Source organism: Bufo gargarizans, chromosome 9 (genome assembly GCF_014858855.1).
Source record: "Bufo gargarizans isolate SCDJY-AF-19 chromosome 9, ASM1485885v1, whole genome shotgun sequence".
Lineage (NCBI taxonomy): Eukaryota > Metazoa > Chordata > Amphibia > Anura > Bufonidae > Bufo > Bufo gargarizans.
In genome coordinates, this window is record NC_058088.1 from 55,468,897 (window position 1) to 55,491,316 (window position 22,420).

The window sequence follows — 22,420 nt, forward strand, 5'->3', positions numbered from 1 at the left end:
AGCGGTGATTTTCACACATCACTTGTGCGTTGCATGAAAATCGCAGCATGCTCTACATTGTGCATCTTCCATGCAATGCAGGCCCCATAGAAGTGAATGTGGCTAGGTGAAAATCGCAAGCATCCGCAAGCAAGTGCGGATATGGTGCAATTTTCACGCATGGTTGCTAAGATGACAGTCTATTCACTGTATTATTTACCCTTATAACATGGTTATAAGGGAAAATATTAGCATTCTTTAATACAGAATGCTTAGTAGAAGGTCAATTGATGGTTAAAAAAATAAATAAAAATTAACTCACATCCTCCTCTTGATCGCGTAGTTGCTGATCTATTCTTACTTCTTTAATCATGAGCTGCTGGCTAAATCACATAGTCCAATCACATAGTCCATCACCCCAGGTCCCGCTAAGCCATGCCCCTTATCTAGTTAGGCCACGCCCCCTCTCACTCTTGAGCCGATGGGGATAAAAGGAAAAAGGTAAAAATAAACTCCTGTTAGCTGCAAGGGTGGGATTGGAGGGTGACTTTCTCCCTGCAGCTTACACTCAGACAGCACAATGCTGCTGTCTTAGAGTGAGCTGTTCAAAACGACACATCCCCCGATCCGGTTAGGCCACGCTTCCTCTCACTACTCAGCCGACTGAGATTGAAAAAAATTAAGTTAAAAATCAACTTTTAGGTGCCGCTAAGCCACGCCCCAATCTGGTTAGGCCACACCCCCTCCACTCCTCAGTTGACAGGGATTGAAAAAATTAAGGTAAAAATCTACTTCTGTTAGCTGCAGAGGTGGGAGGGAGGGTGACTTTCTCACCCTCAAACAGTACAGCGCTGCTGTCTTAGAGTTAGCTGTTCAAAAGGACATGCCCCCGATCCAGTAAAGGCCACTGTGGAGGTCGCTGTCATGGGGGTGGTATGCTGTGAAAGTCACTGTTAAAGGGGAAGGCAGCTGTAACGGTCAAAGTTAAGGGGATGGGCTGCTGTGGATGTCCAATTTTAAGTGACGGGGCACTGTGGGAGGGTCAGTGTTAAGGGGTGGGGGGCTGTGGAGGTCACTGTTTTGGGGGCGGTGTGCTATAGAGGTTATAGTGGATAGTGTTGATATCTTTTAACGACGCACACAAATATTACCGAGCAAAGTCAGATCCTTCAGCTAGTAAATAAATAAAAAGGAAATTAATAAATCACAAAAAAGGCTGTAATTTTATCACTTCACCACACAATGTCAAATAATACTTTTTTTTCCACTAATACACACCAAAGAAGGCTTTATAACATATAACTGCACCGCTAAACTGCAAATAATACTTTTTTTGCCAAAAACACGCCAAAAAGGGCTGTAATTTTCTCACTTCACCACACAACGCCTGATAAGCCCTTTTCCCCCTAATACAAGTTAAAAAATGCTTTAGAACATATAACTGCACCGCACAAGGGCAAATAAGACGTAGAAATATTTCCGTGTAATAAACCCTGTTAATGGCCGTATCACACAGCACTTGCACCCCAATAACAAGAACGGTTTGCTGGAATTACAGATCTGTATAATTACAATCCCCAGTCAGTGCAGCAAGGTGTAATGGGATTGTTCCTATTACCCAGGCTGTAACCTCCCCTACTGAACCCTATTCTGCTTCAATACTGTGGAATGATTCCTCCCTATCCTTTCCCTGAACTTCTAATGAGCAAAACAAAAGTTTTCAAGTCTTTCCTAGCACTTTCCCTAGCGCCTGCTGACGTCTCTCCCTGCACTAAGTACACTGGAAAATGGCTGAATCCAAGATGGCTGAAGCTATTTATAGGGCTGTGACATCACAGGGCTGGCTGGCTGCTGATTGGCTGCATGAATGGCATTATGGGTGATCCCGCCTTCTCATAGTTCCTTGCTCCATGTCCTCACATGTGCAGCAGCCATTTTAGGGAAAAAAAAATGATTTGTTACCACGAATTGTGAGGAAATTTGTATTAGGTGCAAATGGAATTTTTCATTACACTTTGTCAACTTTGATTTGCTCATCTCTAGTGGTGGCGTTTGAAAGAGGTGCATTAGGAATAGATGACATGGGGGGGGGGATGAAACAAGGGCTAACTAGGGCCATACAGTGATATGTGGGTAACCTAATTAAGTAATGTCATAAAAGGTCCTCAGTAGTCTATCTGTGGGGATAGTGAGGACAGACAACTCTAATAGGGTGCAAAATACATTTGAAAGAGGTGATGGATGGCATATTGTAAGCCATCAACAGCAGAATCAAAGATACCTTCTCATGGACTCACGAGGTTACAGCCTGGAGGACACACATTGAGGGTGAACAGGAATAAACAAGAATGTGATAGAGCCAGAAATACAACATTAGCTCCACCTACAGTGTCCTGACTCTTACCCAGCCGGAAGCCCCGGTGTCAGGATGTCAAGAAATGTAATACTTTGGTAGAACGGAGGGACACCCACTGTATGCTGAAAAGGAGCGACCCACCAGAAATTTGCCCAGTAGAGTGCAGAGCCAGTCGCCCCCCCCCCCCCAACAGCTCTGCCTCTGATTGCCTTAATAATTATATAAGGAAAAACACATAGGGCCAGATTTATCATTAGCTCAGGTCAGAATAATGGAGTGAAAAAGTCCCAACAAAAAGTCCCAAACGCTTAAACTGCGCACAAATTTGCTCTGCTCTGCACTATGCTTGACACTATGCTTGAATCTCTAGACAGATTTACTATTGGGACTATTTAAAAAGTCGCAAAAAAGTCGCAATTTCACTCCAGTGAGGGCCATGCTTATCTTATGAGACTTTTTAATAGAACATGAGACTTTTTTTATAAAAACTTGCGACTTTTTCGTAAAGATGTGCGACTTTTGTAAAGCTGCTTACTGACGGATAAACTGCTACCGTCAAACCACATTTATTACAGTCTTGGGTTTGCTTTCCACAAGAAGCATTGCCTGATGTGAATGATGCCTCACACAAAAGAGCTCTCAGAAGACCTACGATTAAGAATTTTTGACTTGCATAAAGCTGAAAAGGGTTATAAAAGTATCTCCAAAATCCTTGCTATTTATCTGTCCACGGTAAGACAAATTGTCTATAAATGGAGAAAGTTCAGCACTGCTGCTACTCTCCCTAGGAGTGGCCGTCCTGTAAAGATGACTCCAAGAGCACAGCGCAGACTGCTCAATGAGGTGAAGAAGAATCCTAGAGTGTCAGCTCAAGACTTACAAAAGTCTCTGACATATGCTAACATCCCTGTTAGTGAATCTGTGATACGTAAAACACTAAACAGGAATGGCTTTCATGGGAGGATACCACAGAGGAAGCCACTGCTGTCCAAAAAAAGACATTGCTGCACGTTTACAGTTTGCACAAAAGCACCTGGATGTTCCACATCAGTACTGGCAAACTGTGGACAGATGTAACCAAAGTTGAGTTGTTTGGAAGAAACACACAACACTATGTGTGGAGAAAAAGAGGCACAGCACACCAACATCAAAACCTCATCCCAACTGTGAAGTATGGTGGTGGGGGCATCATGGTTTAGGGCTGCTTTGCTGCATCAGGGCCTGGACGGATTGCTATCATTAAAGGAAAAATGAATTCCCAAGTTTATAAGACATTTTGCAGGAGAACTTAAGGCCATCTGTCCACCAGCTGAAGCTCAACAGAAGATGGGTGTTGCAACAGGACAATGACCCAAAGCATAGAAGTAAATCAACAACAGAATGGCTTAAACAGAAGAAAATGCACCTTCTGGAGTGGCCCTGTCAGAGTCCTGACCTCAACCCAATTGAAATGCTGTGGCATGACCTCAAGAAAGCGATTCACACCAGACATCCCAAGAATATTGCTGGACTGAAACAGTTCTGTAAAGAGAAATGGCCAAGAATTACTCCTGACCGTTGTGCACGTCTGATCTGCAACTACAGGGAACGTGTGGTTGAAGTTATTTCTGCCAAAAGAGGTTCAACCAGTTATTAAATCCAAGGGTTCACATACTTTTTCCACCTGCACTGTGAATGTTTACATGGTGTGTTCAATAAAAACATGGTAACTGTCACGGTCACGTACACGCACACACGGGGGGAAGGATAGTGACCACTGCGCTCCACCCTCACCCCTGGTACTGCCTACTTGCCTCGCAAGTCCATTATGACAGGGGACAACTGGACGGCAGTCCCTAGCTTAGAATACGTACTGGGAGGACAGACAAGACAAACAACGGATAGTGAATGGACCGAGTCAATACCAAGCGAGCGACAAAGTACAAATGGAGAAAGCAGAGAATAGTCAGGAGAAGCCGGGGTCAAATACCAGGAGAGTGATTAAGTACCACAGGAATGAACAAGAACAAGTTAGGTCACAAGCCGAAGGTGAAGCCAAGAGGTCACGTTAGGAACTTAGGAACAAGCAGTAGCGGATCAAAAACAGGCACGGGTCAAAATCCAGAAAACACAGGGAACACAGTAACAAATAGCCTTGGACAATTAATCACAGGCTACCTATGGCTAGCAGGTTGCCTGTTTATATAGTGAAGAGCCAAGGTCATGTGACGTGGCCAGCGCCACATGACCTCCCCCCTGTCTGTAGCCGAGTGCCCAGCTCGGCACTCAGCCCCTTTGAGCATAACTATGGGAACAGGGGACGCCGGGCGCACAGAGAAGAAGCATGCGGCCGGGCGTGCTCTGCCCCCGTTACCCCGGCAACCATCTCCCCGCTTGGCGCTACAGTAGGACACAGTGTGCGTGTCTGCTGTCGTGTCCCCCCAGGGCGCTGGCGGCGCAGGAGAGAAGTACGCTGCCGGCGCTCTGTGACAGTAACATTTAATTCTTTGTGTGTTATTAGTTTAAGCAGACTGTGATTGTCTATTGTTGTGACTTAGATGAAGATCAGATCACATTTTATGAACAATTTGTGCAGAAATCCATATCATTCCAAAGGGTTCACATACTTTTTCTTGCAACTGTATACTAGAGTGCAGGTGGCAACTTTTCTCTAGAATAATGCCCAATGTGGGGTTTCTTATTAAACTTCTTCCCACCATGTAGTTAAAAAAATACTCCATAGGTTATTGGTCCTTTACGTTGGTTGCCTTGTGTTCTACCTGGCACTGGTGCTAATAGGATGATGTTATTCCATATTATCCTGTATTAAAGGCTTATTTGCATAATTATAGATGGGAAGTATCCAACTGGAACACCACAGGCCTCTGTCAGATGTCTTTTATCCAGATTGTTCCATGCCGTACAATTCACATCATTATTTGATGGCATGTACAATAATGCCCTTCTAAAGCGCCAGACCCTCAAGGACCCTTTTGTCTTTCTTAAGACTTCCAAGTGCATTATTCAGATGTTTTTAGACAGGATATCCATCTGTGGTGAACCCCGAGTGCAGAACAAATAGGTGTACACTACCTTCTCACACATCTCCATATGCTGGAACTTATGTTGCGTAATTACGTTGATGCAAAACTCCTGTCAAACACGATTACATGGAGAGACATAATGCATGGTGGTGGTTGGGAGGAATCTCTTTGTTGCTTTGGCAGGCGTCCAGCGATCAGTAGGGTTGCCCAAACATCCAAACTAATGACCTAAAATAACATTCCATAAAATAAAGTGCATTCCATTAGTTAATGCTGGGATGCTTTAATCTGCGCCGTGCCCTCCAGCAGTTATTTGTCTTCAGTGTCGTAATGAGAAGGAAATCGCAGAACAGCGGGAAGAAATGGAATTGATTGAGCAACAGAAGAGGGACAGAAAGCCGGCGTGCAACAGTCACATCCGGAGCAGGACGACGCAAGGTCTGACCGAGGAGCCTTCTATACACTGTCCTGAAAGGAAGGAGCTTTATCGTCCTTATATATATATATATATATATATATATATATATATTTTTTTATAAATACTATGTATATAGTAAATATAAATATTTCATATTTATCTCTTATCTATCTATCTATCTAATATCTATCTCTGTATGTGTCTATCTACAGTATCTATTGATCTCACTATTTCATATCTATCTTTCTGTGTATCTATCTATCTATGTATGTATCTATCTATCCATCTACCGTCTATCTAATTATTAATATTATTATTATTATTATTATTATTATTATAATATAATTATTTTAAAGCACCATTAATTCCATGTTGCTGTACATCCAGACGGGGTTACACAAATATAAAAACAATAAACAAGAAACTATATCTATCTATCTATCTATCTATCTATCTATCTATCTATCTCATATCTATCTATCTATCTATCTATCTCATATCTATCTATCTATCTATCTATCTATCTATCTATCTATCTTCTATCTATCATCTATCTATCCATCTATCTATCTATCTATCTATCACATATCGATCTATCTCACTATCTATCGATCTATCTATCTTCTATCTTATATCTATCCATCTATCTATCTAATATATATATATATATATATATATATATCTATTTCTTATGTCTGTCATTATCCATCAAATATCTATCTAGACTGAAGCTGCTAATTTACCCCCATACTTTACAATACAGCTCTGCTTGTTCAGATTAGCTGCTGCACACTGTACGCAGGCAGTCAATGTTTGAAGTTCTGATTCCAAATAAATTAAGATGAATTTAAACTACAAGCACTAAAACCAGTAGTAAGAGAAAGGAAGGTATAAGGAGACTGCGGCGGTGAACCAAGGGGCCCGAGCCCCTATAGGATAGCGGTGGCGGTGGTCTGTGTGTATGGGGGGGGGGGTAGTTATTAAATGGTCTGAATAAGTGAATGGTACATGTTCCATTGAGAGACATATTGCTTGGCTTCTGCTCTTTGCTCGGTCGTCATCTCACCGGACACATCATCCATTTACTGCTCTGTATGATTTCACGAGTGGAGCTAAATACAGCTTCACGAGGCTCCGGCTTCTCATCTCTAGTTTTATTTTTCGACTCTTAAAAGCACAAACGGAGAAACATAAAAAAGTACATTTTAAACCCCATTCTGGTAATTTAATGAGCCCTGGTCTCTTCAGATGCCTGTAAATCCTTCCAAGATGCTATGCAACCCTCCCGGCTTCTCCTGGCGTCTGACAGATGTACAGAAAATATCAATAAGTGACCATTTACACAGACTATAATTCTAAGGTGATAGGACGGTGCTGACATCCATGTAACATTACATGACTTCTTCTTTCACATAGACAACCCCCTTTTGTTTGCTCCACTAAAGCTGACATGCATGCTCAGCCCTCGCTTGTACTCAATTGGAAGAGGGTAATAAGCCAGTGTCAGACACCTCTGGCGCCTGCTTATTTCCCTTGTGGGCAAAGGAATTGGGCATGTTCAAAATCCAACATGCCCAACCCATCTTTCCCCAGAATCTGCCTCCAAGATGGAAGGGGAATCGTCAATAAGGGATGCAAGGTCTCCAGACTTCCATTCTCCAGATGGGCTTGGAGATTTAAGGGAAGATTTATCAACTCAGATACATCAATTTTTTGGGTTAAAAACGTTCCAAATCATGGAAATTGCTGAGTTTTTTTTTTTTTTTTTTTTTACATTTCAGAATTCTCACAAATTTTCAAAGCATTCTATGTTTAATGGACAAAAGTGAGACTACACCTGGATTATGGCGCATTTACTATGTATGTGTGACTTTTGCAAAAGTGGTATCTCCACACCGGGCAGCCCCCTGGGGGACTTCTACTCATATACGAGTAAACCACATTATTTCATAATAGCAGTCTCTTTAGATTTGGGGCAGCGTGTGTGCAGTGAAATGAAATACTCCAAAGGTTTTACCTGCAGTCCTATGTAAAACTATAGGTAACACATTATGGTATCACATTGAGTTAAGTAATAAACTAGATTTGGCAGATAGTGTCTACCAAATGTAAAATATAGATAGACTATATCAGTTTTTAGCATTAGACCCACCCCCATCCTCCGTACCTTTCCACAAATATTTTAAAAGCATTTCAGGATTAGTGGCCACCTGCTCCATGTCGCCTTCCAGCGCGGCGGCTTTTTTCCATGTTTGTTTTACTCTGATGACTTATGTATAAAATACGGCAAAATACACAGTCCACAGCATCTTTGTGAATCTAATTTTCCAATGAGAGTTAAAAGGAACCAAAGATCAATTGAAACATTTGGACGGCCTCGTAATTAGGAGGAAGCAAAGAGAACAGTGCACCATTAAGTGCAGGCATCTTTATTCTTCTTTGTGCCTCTCTTCCCTGTTTATCAGTCCATGTAACAAGCTATTAGTAACATATCCTGCGGATACTATGTATATAATGCTCAAATCAAAGACATCAGCTTGCTTCATGATTGGCAGAAATAATGGAGGTCTACTAATAACAGCAAAACTCCCAAAGAAAAAAAAGAAAATGATATCAAAGTGACTGCCACATAAAGGGAAGTTTTGTGTAGCCCCTCATCGGCCTTCGCAAGCACCGAATGCAGGCGTCTTATTAAGACTACAAATACTCAGATGCGAATCTAATCATAATGCATACCATTGTCAATAAAAGGCTCAGCAGGAACTTCCAACAAATTGCAACTTTGTAACTGTGCTGGTTTAAGAGATCTATATAGGGAATTACATTCATTTGTTGGCGACCTTTACAGCGAAGACACGGTGCGCGAAGGCGGCTTCTTCTATATGTGACTCTACAGAGATGTTTTTGTTTCACTTCACCTTAGTACAGAATGGATACATAGTAAGACCGAATGCTTTTTGAGTTATTGAAGCTAAAATCTCAAATGTTGTTTCAGATTTTATTATTTTTATTTATTTCACACCAATAGAAGTTCACCACTTTGGACTCATTTATTCCCATCCAAGTTCATCTGTTCACTTCTGTACAGAAGAACATGTATTTCATACAGTATGTTTACAACTCTATCTACAGAGTCTGAAAATGTGCCCATTAGAGGATTTGGCCAAAAGCAGGTAAAATGGCTCTTGACATAGCGTAGTAGAGAACATTTTTAAATTTTTTTTATTTCTTTTGGGGTTAAAGTGCTCAGAAATGAATATAAAAATATAAAAAATATTATTGGCCTATTATTAAGGCTAAGAGTGTTACTACTCAAGATGATAAAATGGCGTTAAAAAGTCACAAACTGGGGGTTCATCCATCTAAGTTATGTAGAGGTGCCGGCCTCTACATAACTTAGGTGGACTTTGCACAGCCCGCTCTTTTCCCTGCCCAGGCCATACCCCCTTTTTTATACCTAGTGTAAGCGACAGAAAAGGGGAAAAGTATCAAAAAGTGTCTAAAGGTGTTGTATATCTGTTCGTAAATGACCCCCTGTGTGTTTGTGACTTTTTAAATGCAACTTTTGAAAAGAACAGTCGCAAGTGGCGTTTGTTATGCAGCCCTCACCACTTTTCTGAAAGAAGGGGAATGTGGGATGGCCAGCCAACACTACAAATTTATCATTTCTCTTTTTTCATGTCAATGAAGTCAATGCAGCTCAGACCTGCAGCTGATTACTGCTTAGACGCATGGACCGCCAGATGATGCACCTAATTGCTGCGTCGTCACTATTTAGGTTCATCCTCCAGCAGTGCAGGAGATATCAAGACCAACACAGAAAGCTCCGGTCTCGATAAATCTCTTTCAACGATGTACTAATCTGGTCAAAATATTTTGAGGGCGTAAACGTGGACCAGACAGTGTCTCAGGCTGGATTATTCCGTTGGTTTAACTTTAGACACTTTTGTCTTATTGTAAACCACTGATTTATTATTTTTCTTGACATCAAAATGTTGTTCCCTCGTTTTAGGGCACAGTGTTTCACCCAAAGAGAGAAAAAGTGTCTAAAAACTGTTCCTCCCAATGGTATTATTTTTTTACTTCACATTTCTTCTGCTGCTGTTTTTATTATTATTATTTTTTTATTTTTTATTTCTCTGTCTTCATTACTAGAGATGAGCGAATCGAAGTTGACGAAGAAGAAATCTAACCGAATTTCACAAAAAATCTGATTTGCACTGAATCCAAATTTCCTCACTGGTAACAAATCACATTTTTCTTAAAATGGCTGCTGCACGTGTTAGGACGTAGAGCAAGGAACTCTGGGAACAAGGGATCGCCCACAATGCCATGCATGCAGCCAATCAGCAGCCAGCCAGCCCTGTGATGTCACAGCCCTATAAATAGCCCCAGCCATCTTGGATTCAGCTATTTTCCAGTGTACTTAGTGCAGGGAGATACATCAGCAGGTGCTAGGGACAGTGGTAGAAAAATACTTGAAAACTTTTATTTTGCTGTATAGAAGTTCAGGGAAAGGATAGAGATGAATCATTCCACAGTATTGAAGCAGAACAGAGTTCAGTAGGGGAGGTTACAGCCTGGGTAATAGTAACAATCCTATTACACCTTGCTGTACTGACTGGCGATACAAATTGCCATTATACAGCTCTGTAATTCCAGCAAACCTTTCTTGTTAGGGTGCAAGTGCTGTTTGATACAGCTATTAATAGGGTTTATTACTATGTCTTATTTGCCTTTGTACGGTGCAGTTATATGTTCTAAAGCAGTTTTTGGCTTGTATTAGTGGGAAAAAAGGGCTTATCAGCCATTGTGTGATGAAGTGAGAAAATTACAGACTTTTTTGGCATGTATTAGTAGCAAAAAAAGTATATATTTTCTGATCAGCAGTGCAGTTATAAGTTCTAAAACCTTCTTTGGCATGTATAAGTAGAAAAAAAGGGCTTATTAGCCATTGTGTTGGGTGAAGTAAGAAAATTACAGACATTTTTTGGGTCTATTAATTTCCTTTTTATTTATTTATTTGATCTAACAGTATTTCAGACAGAGAAGTGCCAGGTCCTGCACAGGGGAGTGGCAGAGGTCTAAATGTTTCTGGTGCAGGCACAGGTCGCAGCAGAGTAAGGTGGCGTGGCAGCAGGGGTCGCAGCGAGACGCCTGAGCTCCCGGTGTCATCTAGCGGTCGTGTCTTGACCAGCAACCTAGCGGTTCTTGAATGGTTGACTCTGTCATCCACAACCCTTAGTTGGCATGGCCCGGGAGCAGGCCCTATGCCCTCACCTGTCCTCAACTTCCTCTGTCTTTTTCTGTTCCCTCAGCCAGAGAAGTATTATATGCTATGGGCTCAGATCCACTATACAGCGAGGACGAGCTACTAGAGGACAGTCCTCAGCTACTGGCCAGCCAAGATGTGGAGGAGACATACGCCGCTTCCTCCAGTAGGAAGGCATATAGTGATGAGGAGAGTGGCGTGGGAGCTGGTATTGCGAGGGGTCTGGTTCCTGACCCAGAGACCGTTGAGCAGGACATCAGTGACGTGCAGACAGTACTCAATGATGATGTAGCTGATCGCACTTGGGAGTTGGGTAAATTAGGGGCTTCATCATCATCGGGAGAAGAGGGTGGAAGCTTTCCCATGAGGCAGTGGTGGAGCCAGCAAGTTGCTAGTGTAGCTGGGAGTCAACAGAGTGGCACCAGTGGGAGATCGGGAGCCAAACGTGATTGGGGATCGACCACCCTCTTCGCAGGAGCCTACCTGCCCAGAAAGTAGTGGTGCAGTGGTTCACGGAGGCAGCGGCGGTAGCAGTCAGTCAGCGCGGAGAGTTGGAGGTAAAATCACCTACTCGGCGGTGTGGCAGTTTTTTGTTAAGCCACCGGAGGAGGTGAACATGGCCATTTGTAGAATCTGCGGGCAGAAGGTGAAGCGTGGCCAGGGTGCCAATGTTGGCACCATGGTCCTGCGTCAACATATTCGGCGTCAACATAAAGTGGCCTGGGAGAACCGTGGCTCCGATGTGGTGGTCCAGCCTGATGCATCAACCGCTGCATCAACCAGTGGCACACACTCAATTTCAGGCAGCCAAGGCTCCACCACCTCAGCCGAAGGAAGCTGTCTGTCCTTCCCATCATCTGCTGGTCCTGATGCTCCTGCTCCTCCTCCTACTCCTCATCAGTCATTTCGTAAGCAATCGATCACCGAAGCGATTACCAAAAGACAACAGTATTCGTGCTCTAATCCAACAGCGCACGTGCTCCTGGCCAAGTTGCTGTTGCTGCAGTCCCTCCCTTTCCAAGTGGTGGACTCTGTACTTTTCAGAGAACTGATGGCTTGTGCTGAGCAGAGGTGGAGAGTCTCAAGCCGTCATTTCTTTGGCAAAAATGCAGTACCAGCCCTACACAAATATGTAGAACAGAAGGCGGGCCAGTCCCTGACCCTGTCAGTGTCTGTCAAAGTGCACGTAAACGCCCACATGTGGAGCTGTGACTACAGTCAGGGAAAATGCATGTCCTTTACAGCCCACTGGGTAAATGTGGTTCCTGCACAACAACACCAGCAACTTGGCCAGGTGATGCCTATTCTGCCTCCACATTGTCACGCCGTTGGTCCTGTGACAATGTCCGCCTCTGCATCCTCATCCCTCACATGTCCTTAGCCTTGGCTGCAGGAACAATTCACAGTGCCCTTCCAGCATACCACATGTGCAGGGCATGGCGGTGTCACGCTGTTCTGCACCTCGTTTGCCTGGGCGAACAGAGTTACACAGGGGAGGAACTGCTCTGTGTCCTTCATCAAGAAATCGAATCCTGGCTTCCTCCACGACAACTCAAAATCGGAACCATAGTGACCAACAACGGGAAGAACATGGTGTCTGTGCTGCGTCAAGGAGGGCTGAGTCATGCGCCCTGCATGGCAAACGTGATTAATCTGGTTGTCAAGAGGTTCCTGAAGTCTTCCACCCATCTGCAAGACATCCTAAAAATGGCCAGGAAACTTTGCATGCACTTCAGCGCAAAGCACATCCTCCTTGATCTGCAGCGGCAGAACGGCATCCCCCAACATAGGCTGATATGCGACATTTCCACCTGTTGGAATTCCACACTCCTTATGTGGGACCGACTATATGAACAGAGAAAGGCCATAAACAATTTCTTGATGATCCAAGCAGACAGGAGTACTCCCCTGTGTAACTTTGATGTCAGCCAGTGGCAGCTTATATGTGACACATGACGTTTTCTCAGGCCCTTTGAGGAGGCCACGTTATTTGTTAGTCGCCAGGACTACGGAATGAACAGCATCATTCTACTGCTTCATGTCCTGGAGCAGATGCTGGTAAATCTAGCTGGTCAGGGGACTGGAGACGTGGCACCTAGATCTCACGGCCACATGAGCCCTTTGGGGGCTGAACTGGAGGAGGAGGAGGACAAACAATGTGTAGTGAAATGGGCAGTTTTTATACACAGATGACAGGAGAGGAGGAGCAGGACAGGCTGAAGGAGCAAGAGGGAGATGAGAAAGATGAGGCAGATGACCCAGACACACCATGGCAGTATGCAGTGGAGATGGAGGCAGGGAGTCTCTCCAAGTCACTTGAACAAATAGCCCGATGCATGCTCACTTGCTTGCGTGGTGACAGACAAATTGTCAGCATTTGGCAGAGGGATAACTTCTGGCTCTCCACCTTGTTGGACCCTTGCTACCGGTCCAAAATGGGGGCCTTTTTTACACCCGCTTAGAGGAAGGACAAAGTGAACTACTATAGAGACATCCTCTGTAATAAGTTGGCCATTGCCTTTCTGCGCCATCGTTCATCCTCTTGCAGGTCTAACCAGGGCGGTCCTCAGCTCTCACGTTTCTCTGCCATGGCTGCTATGGCAGGGTGGGGGTGGTAGAAGCAGTTCCAGCTCCATCAGCAGCATCTTGAGTCTAGAGTCGCTGATGAGCAGCTTTCTTCACCCACCTAGTGAAGAAACTACTCACCCTCAGCCGCAGCAGCTAGACCCGGAGCAGGACCTGAACCAGCAGGTGGTGGCATACTTGGACAGCACCCTGCCAGCTCACATTGAAGATCTGCTGGACTACTTGGCAGCCAAACTGGATTTGTGGCCCCAACTAGCAGAGTTTGCCCTGGAAAAGCTCTCCTGCCCTGCCAGTAGCGGGGCATCAGAGCGGGAGTTTAGTGAGGCGGGGGCCATAGTCACCCCAAGAAGAACTTACCTGTCCACCCAAAATGTGGAGAGACTGACCTTTGTCGAGATAAATCAGGTGTGGATCATCCAGTATTTCTACTCATCAATGCCTGATGCATCAGACTAGATCATCCATGGTGCCACACCAGCCCTTTGACAAAAGAGACCGGTTTCTTCTGGCTACCTGCCTCAGCTACAATTTTGATGCTGCCACCCACCTGATGCAACACATCTGATGCCAAGTGCTATTTCTTTCACCCACCATCTTCAACTGGTACTGGTATTGCCACCCACCTCCTCACTCTCTCACCGGGTCACTCTGTGGTCTCCAGATGCTGTTGCCACCTCAACACTATGTCACCTTGCCAGTCTGTGGTCTCCTGATGCTGCTGCCACCTCCACACTATGTCACCTTGCCAGTCTGTGATCTCCTAATGCTGCTGCCACCTCCACACTATGTCACATTGCCACTCTGGGGCCTCCTGATGCTGCTCCCACCTACACACTATGTCACCTTGCCAGTCTGTGGTCTCCTGATGCTGCTGCCACCTCCACACTATGTCACCTTGCCAGTCTGTGGTCTCCTAATGCTGCTGCCACCTCCACACTATGTCACATTGCCACTCTGGGGCCTCCTGATGCTGTTGCTGCCACCTCCACACTGTTATTATGCCGCTATGTGGCCTCCTCCTGATGCTTCTGCTGCCACCTCCACACTGTCATTGTGCCACCCTGTGGCCTCTTCCTGATGCTTCTGCTGCCGCCACCTCCACACTCTATCATTGTGCCACTCTGTGGCCTCCTGATGATGCTGCTGCCACCTCCACACTGTCATATTGCCACACTGTGGTCTCCTCCTGATACTGCTGCTGCCATCTCCACACTCTGTCATTGTGCCACTCTGTGGCCTTCTGATGATGCTGCTTCCACCTCCACACTGTCATTGTGCCACTCTGTGAGCTCCTCCTGATGCTGCTGCTGCCACCTCCACACAGTCATTGTGCCACCCTGTGGCTTCCTCCTGATGCTGCTGCTGCCACCTCTACACTCTGTCATTGTGCCACTCTGTGGTCTCCCCATGCTGCTTCCACCTCACCGCTATGTCATAGGGCCACTCTGTGGACTTCTCATGCTGTTCCCACTTCCTTACTTCATGACTGGGTCACTATTTTGCCTTTCAGCCTGGCTGACAGCAGCACGTATTTGACCCTTCTACTGATTTGTCAGAAGGAAGGAAAAACGAGATGCACAACGGATCCTGTCTGTGTAGCAGCTGTAAGGTCTGTATGGTCCTATCAGAATTTGCTTATGATTTTGTAGACAAAAGCAGGGGTGGGTACAAAACACAGAAGACATGCAAAAAATTCCACTCACGTGTCATCTCTGTATTGGATCTACTCCTGTTTTAATTGCAGAAGTCTTCATATAAGTGGTAATTGACCTGCAGTTCCTGATAGCAATGGATATGTTGTGTTAGACAACTGTTCACATGGTGCAGTACTGCGTGTGGCCTTTGTTTTTGTGGCACTGTGCTGCTGGGCTGGTGGGACCCAGTGCCGTGGGTGGCATTGTCAGATAGCAGGGTTGCTGTTTGACTCCTGGGTCCTGCCGCCTACTAGGGCAGTGCCGCTTTGTCACCGCAGTGTGCTGCGCCTTTTCTGTCAGAGTAGGTCCCACTCAAAGAGGCAACCTTGGCATGGTGAGTGGGCTTATGCCTTTTGATCAAAATGTACACTAAATCCTTCTCTACAGCATGCAGTATAGGGAGCTGTACACTTTAATATTGCGCTGAGAAGCGAGATCAATTTAGATCTAAGCATAGCATTGTGAATGTGCGATCCAGTTCTGCTTTTCTCCCCTTGATATATTTTTCCTTTTTTTCCTATTCCACTACTTTTTAAAAATTCTTCTCCATCTTTTTGTCCTCCACTTTCATCTTTAATCTTTTATCCTCATCATTCTTCCTTCATCTGTCTTTTTTTCCTCCTCATCTCTATTTCTTTATTCCTTCTCTTATTCTTCTTGTTCTTTCTGTTATTTATCTCCTTTTCCACTTTTATTTCTGTTCCTTGTCTTCTCTTTTTTGTCTCTATACTCTTTCTTTTCTAATTGTTTCTTTACTTTTCAACATCTATCTTTTAATTTCTTTCTACTTCTATTTTCATCTTCGCTTCATAATTTTTCGGTTTTCTCCACTACTTTTTCTAAATTTTTCTCAGTCTTGTCCTTCCTTTTCATTAATCTCATCTTTTATCTTTTTCGTTCTTGCTCTATTTACTCCTCTCTCTCTTCTTTTTCTCTTAATTTTATTTATACTTCACATTCTTGTTCTCCTTTTTTGGAGACTGAAAATGCTATGAATATGATTATGGAAAGATTATATATGATAACAGATGTGATAAGTAACAGTAAGTAAAGGTGAGGTAAAGTAAGTACTGTGAACAGCTGATTGATTTTCATGGCACCCCCATTGTTATTCTTCTGGGCTACATGTGCTGCCCCATCTCCACTTAACTCTCAATCTTCTCAGTGTCTGTTAAAGGAATATAGTTACATTTTGTAAGAATTATTCACTGCATGCATATTTTTTACTCTTGTTTGACAGTGTAATTCTCTATTCTGTTCTGCTGGGTCTGCGTTTTAATTTGCAGAATATGTCACTCCATTCTTCAAGCTGGATATTAGAAATCATGTCTGCATATATATGGCTATATGATGATGTCCCTTATATACTTAGAACTTAGAAACAGGGTTATATAACTCCTATCAGCTTACAGAAAAAACACTTAACACCTCAAAGATTGAGCATAGCCAAGATATATGAACACATACAGTAAGTCCTTTAACCATGTTTACATGGATTTCTTATGTGTATTTAAAAGGGTTAACATGGATCAAGATAGGTCTTAAATATCAGATTAGTGAGGATCAAACACCTGGCACCACCATCGATCAGCTGATTCTGGCAGACATGGTAAGTATACAGTGAATGGAGCTGGAAGCAGACTAGTGGCTGTGTCGGAGCACTGTAGTTCAATTCCTATTCAAGTAAATTGGATCTGAGCAGTAGTATGCCAGTGATCAATATCTGTGGCCTGAACAAACCTTTTAACCTCACCGCCACTGATCATCCCCAACAGTGTTAGTTCAGGCAGGAAAGTATAGTACTGTATTTAAAGAACACAGTTCGGGGCTGTATGGCTATTGAAGCAAGTCTACTTCTAAGGACTATTTCTTAGGCTGTGATTGGGAAACTGCCATGAATTTGGACTTTTTTTTTTTTTTAGCTGACAATCTAATCCTTAAGACAAGACATAGACAAGATTGTGGTACTAGCCATAAGTACAGCCCTTAGAAATGGGTTCCAGTGAGATCTGTACATACCTACAGCTTCCACTCACAACCCATTGTCTAAAAGCTATATTTCTCGATGTAGCTCAACAATCTTGGTCTTGTTTAAAAGCCTAGATTTCAGCTCAGCTTTCAAATAAGACCAGGACCACTAGATATGAAGAGTTAAAGTAGCTCACCCCCTTCAACCAACTGTGATCTCAGCCAGCCTGGAAGAGGAAAGGGGGACAGTGAGAAAGTGCTGACAGGCTGCACAGAAGAGAGACACAGATTCTGTCTCCCTGTATAATTGTACATGGTCTTAGGGGGAGGTTAACATGCACTTCTGTGCAAGATATAAACCCCCTTATCCCCCTTACCCTCAGAGAGAAATAACAATAGACAATAATAGGATTCCACCTTTCATTTTCCAAATGAGCTCTGAAAAATGAAAGGAAGAATCTGATGGGTTGCTATGAGCAGCTAAGCCAGTTTTCCCTCATGCCAGTTTTGATAAATCTCTCCCATTTTCTCTCACTGATTGTATATGTGTTACGTAATACACTATATGTACCCCAAAATTGTTACTATAAAAATAAAACTTGTTACACAAAATCCAAGGTCTTATACAGTTAAATTAAAGAAAAAAATAAAAGTTGTGATTAATGGAACAAAGAAGGGGAATCATGTAACTGGACCTTAAAGGGAACCTATCATCTGCACTATGCTGCCCTCATGAGGGCAGCATGGTGACAGACCCACTGATTTCAGCAGTCTACCACTTCTGTGATGGCTACAATGCTCAGAATATGCTTTTGTTCATAGGAAAGAAACCTGTCACCCATTGTCAGGAGGCGTAGGAGGGCGAGGACAGCAAGCGACATCGGATTCATCTCTCACCCTGTGCTGCGGGGTTCAGCAGTGCAGTACACAGAAGTGACAGACCACTGAAATCACCCGGTCTGTCACTGCATTGTGCTGCCCTTAGAGAGGACAGCATAGTGCAGGTTACAGGTTCCATTTCGGTTACAATTAGTTATGTCACTAAGAGGTTGCATTTCAGCCACCCGAGCTGTGAGCTAAATATAATATTTTTGCTTGAGGCATAAATTCCAAATCTACAATAATTTTTATTTTATTTTTTCTTATTTTGATGTGACTCCTGAGGGGTTAACTTCCCTATCTTAAACAAAACACATTCATTTTATTTGCTTTCTGTGAAATTAGCGCTGCCATGTATGAGCACATGTATAATCCCCCTTTATGTGTAGTTTTCCGTTCTTATAATTAGGATTTCATAAGCTGATTGCAAGCCTGTAGTCGGCACAGATGGTTCCTAACAAAAGAAAATAACACGTCTGTGAGTGTGATCCTCTTAGTAAAATATCATGATCCAATATCATGTCATGATCCGAATGACTAAGGGGTAAAGGAACTAAAACTACTGTACAGCATTAATAGGATGCAGGAGATCATTTTTGGGGTAGGTTACTTATTACTTTGTCTAATTGATACTTAAGTTAGCTACAGGTTAGAATTGATTTTCCTAATGCAGCCGGATGTAACCATACTACATAAAGGAAGGAAGGGTCTCATTAGTGCAGGATACACAGAAGATCCTATACAGCAGGACAGCTGCACCACAACCAGGAAGCTACGTACATGCTGTGGCTCCAAATCACACATAAAAAGTGTCTTTCAGGTGGGCAGGAAACAGGGCGCCCAAAAGTCTCCATCCAACCACTGTCCCTACCTACTTGGATGATCCTCCCTAAATCGCAGCCACCAACTGGGTGATGGTCCCTGGCCTAAGTGCTCAGGACCAGACGGAGACAATACAGGCAGTGAGTATGCAAAAACAGAGTCAAAACATCCAAGGCCAAACCAGAGAATAGATGGCAGAACCAGAATGAGACACAAACACGGCGTCCAATACCACACAGGGTCAATACCAGGAAGTTACGTCGGGACTTAAATCATCAGGAAAAGACAAAGTTAGTAGTGGATGAGCAGTCAGAAATCCAGTGGTACAAAATATCGATGAGCTATCCTGAGGATAGTCCGTCAGTATGAAATGAGAAAGCAGAAGTCATTTTGCTCCTTCTGTGAAGCACACATATTCCCTGCACTGTGCAGAGGTTTGCTACAAGTATTCTTCACTGTGCCGCGTTAGTTTACTGAGAGAATAATTTATTTATGTGAAATGTTTTTTTTCTCATTTAATAAACAGAAATAATTGAAGGCAAAACAATCTATATTTTTTCATTTGAACAGATTGATTCAATTCATCTGATTCAAATGTCAGTCTGAACTCTGTTTACTTATCAACCATATTCAGAAATGATGCAATAAAACAGTGTAAAATGCATGGCAGATGAGTTCATATCCAGTCACCGCACACATCAAAGTCCCATTTATAACAAGACATTGATCTGAATGAAAATTGTTATCGATGTCCTGGTGCCCACCGCCGAGGATGTAAGAACTGAAATGGCTTCGTTTATTCTCTTAAAACAAGTGTGAAATGACGGGGAAATAACTTGCTATATATTAATTAACCATTGGCAATAGAATTACTTTGGTATTGACTCCGGACCTGCTGCAGGACGGTAATGTGACAGATATATCACGGTATTATTTACGGTTCATGTCTATCACTGAGGTTCACTCTGTAACAGGACAGAGCTGCAAAATAGCAAAGTGTACGATTTATATGACAAAAATATATGGTCTCAAAAGGCAGGAAAAGCTCAACCCCAAATGCAGTTGTGCATTTATGCAAGGGGGAGAAGATACTACGCTTGTGGTCTGTTGCTAAAAAAATGCATACAGTGGAGGATGCCCTCAGCAGACCACAAGTGCCACAAAGACATCCTACACCAGATGGTAAAATGTGTGGCTGTGGAAAGATATATGGAATAAATAGTTACAAGAATAGGTGCCCTACTGTGGAGGATGCAAACAGTAACATCTGACTAAACCCTCACACTGATGTTCAAAATGAGACTTTAGCCAGTATATCCTTATATTAAGAACAAACCTGAGCCTGCTCACCGCGCCAAGGTTTCTCAAGTGGCACAGCATACGAGAACACACGTCCAAAGGAGGCGAATAATAAGAAAATGAAGATGCGGCACTCACCAGATTGCGGACATAATATCCAGGCTTTATTCCTTACTGCATAGACAACAGACAGGCAGGGGAGCGGAGCAAGCCATTTATAGGGGATCGGCGGTGACGGCCGTTTCGCGCTGGACTAGCGCTTCGTCAGACCGCTATGACGTCTCTGAGCAACAAACGTGCTCTAAAAAGGCGTCACCTCAAAACATCCCCATAGTGACGGCAGGACGCTCCGAGTACAAACAGAGACAGGGTAAGACCACATCAAGGAGAAGAATACATATACAATAGAGCATAACGATATATGCAGGCATTACTTAGGCCAAATACTAGTATCAAATGTAACCAATGGAACAGACGACCGCACGGGTTAGACAGGGGTAGAAGGACGGAATTGGCTAGCAAAATAGACTATAGGAAAAACTGGTTTGAGATTTTTTATTATCTTGGACAACATTGTATAAATGTCCATTTAGCTTCAGTGGCGTATCACAGCGTACAACGCAATGGGGCCATTTTAGGTGCTATATTTTGCAAGCGGGGCTGCTCACTGCTATGCAGAATCACAGATTTCCTACCTTCTATAATATAGACCAATAGGGTCCGTAAAAAGTCTGACTATGAAGCAATGCCATGAAGACAGACCCTTGTACTGTATCACCCTCTTTCTTGTTCCTCTTTTTGTAATTTTGTTTTTATTTTTTACTTTTCTTCCTACAGAGAGTTAAGCTCTATCTGTTTCTACAGAACTGCATTGATTTTCTATAAACCTCTTTATATCAGGGTGATAAACGTTTCCCTGCTCCTCTGAAGCTGCCGATAAAGTCCAGACCAGATAGATACAAGCGGCCGCGGCCTATACCGCGACTTAACAGTATGAATCAGCATTTGATAATCATCCAAAGCCATCTGCTCTTCTCTAACCCAGACTGGACGATTCCTGCTGAGCTTGAGTCAGAATCTGGCATGGACCCCAGTTTCACGCAGATTCCAAATAAACACAAGAATGATTTTCTGACCGGGGTTGAAACTAAGAGCTCGACAGAAGAAAGCTGATCCACAGAAAGCATTCCCATGTCTATATGTTATCTTAGAAAAATGACTCCAAATATATTTTTAATATTTCATTTACATTAGTCAGAGGTTCCTTCTCCAAATTGGGACAGAAAACCTTTATGAAGTCACTTGAGGCTTTGATTACAGGACAGTAAAATGGAACTGAAAATAAGGTCATTCTGTATGCAAAGCAGCACCAGTGTCATGCTAAGTTTCTCCTGCTGAGGCGCTGCAGGAAAACAGAACACTTCCTACCAGGTTTCCCAAATATATATTACAGCTCATTATAGAGGGTCTTTTCTGGTGAGTAGAAACTGTCCAAAATGTAGAACCCCTTTAATCTTTGCAGTTGTATCTGTGTTGTAAATGCTTTCACTTATAAAAATCTTCTCTAATGAAAGATCATCTTGAACAAAAGGAATTCACTTCATATTGCTAGTCTTATGTCTCAGAAGATAGACAGCTATGGCTATATACTAGTCATGACCTAGATCTGGAGATTTGATTTGGGAATGATTTGATCAAATGGGGCATCCGATTCGATTGGAACCCAAACCAATTTGATCTGAATTGAAAGTTCTTCAACTTCTCTGAAAAGCTGTGAATGGCATTCTGGTGTTCTCTCTCTCTCTCTCTCTCTCTCTCTCTCTCTCAGATCACAAGAAGTTCTGAATCAATAGAATCCAAATTTTAGAAAAAAAAAAATTTGACAAATTTTGATTCTATGCAATTGATTCTCTTATCTCTGACATGGATGAGGTTTTTGCACTCAAAATCAATGGGAAGCAATAGAGTAAAATCAGCTCATTTCTTCCTTTCCGAATGAGGTTGTCTTTTAAGAAAAATCCCTTTAAGCTGGATTTCTAAAAAAGTTATTCCTTTTTCTTTTGTATAAGACAATTATTATCCCCGGCCTCTAGACATGAATTGATCAAATTACAAAATTGTATC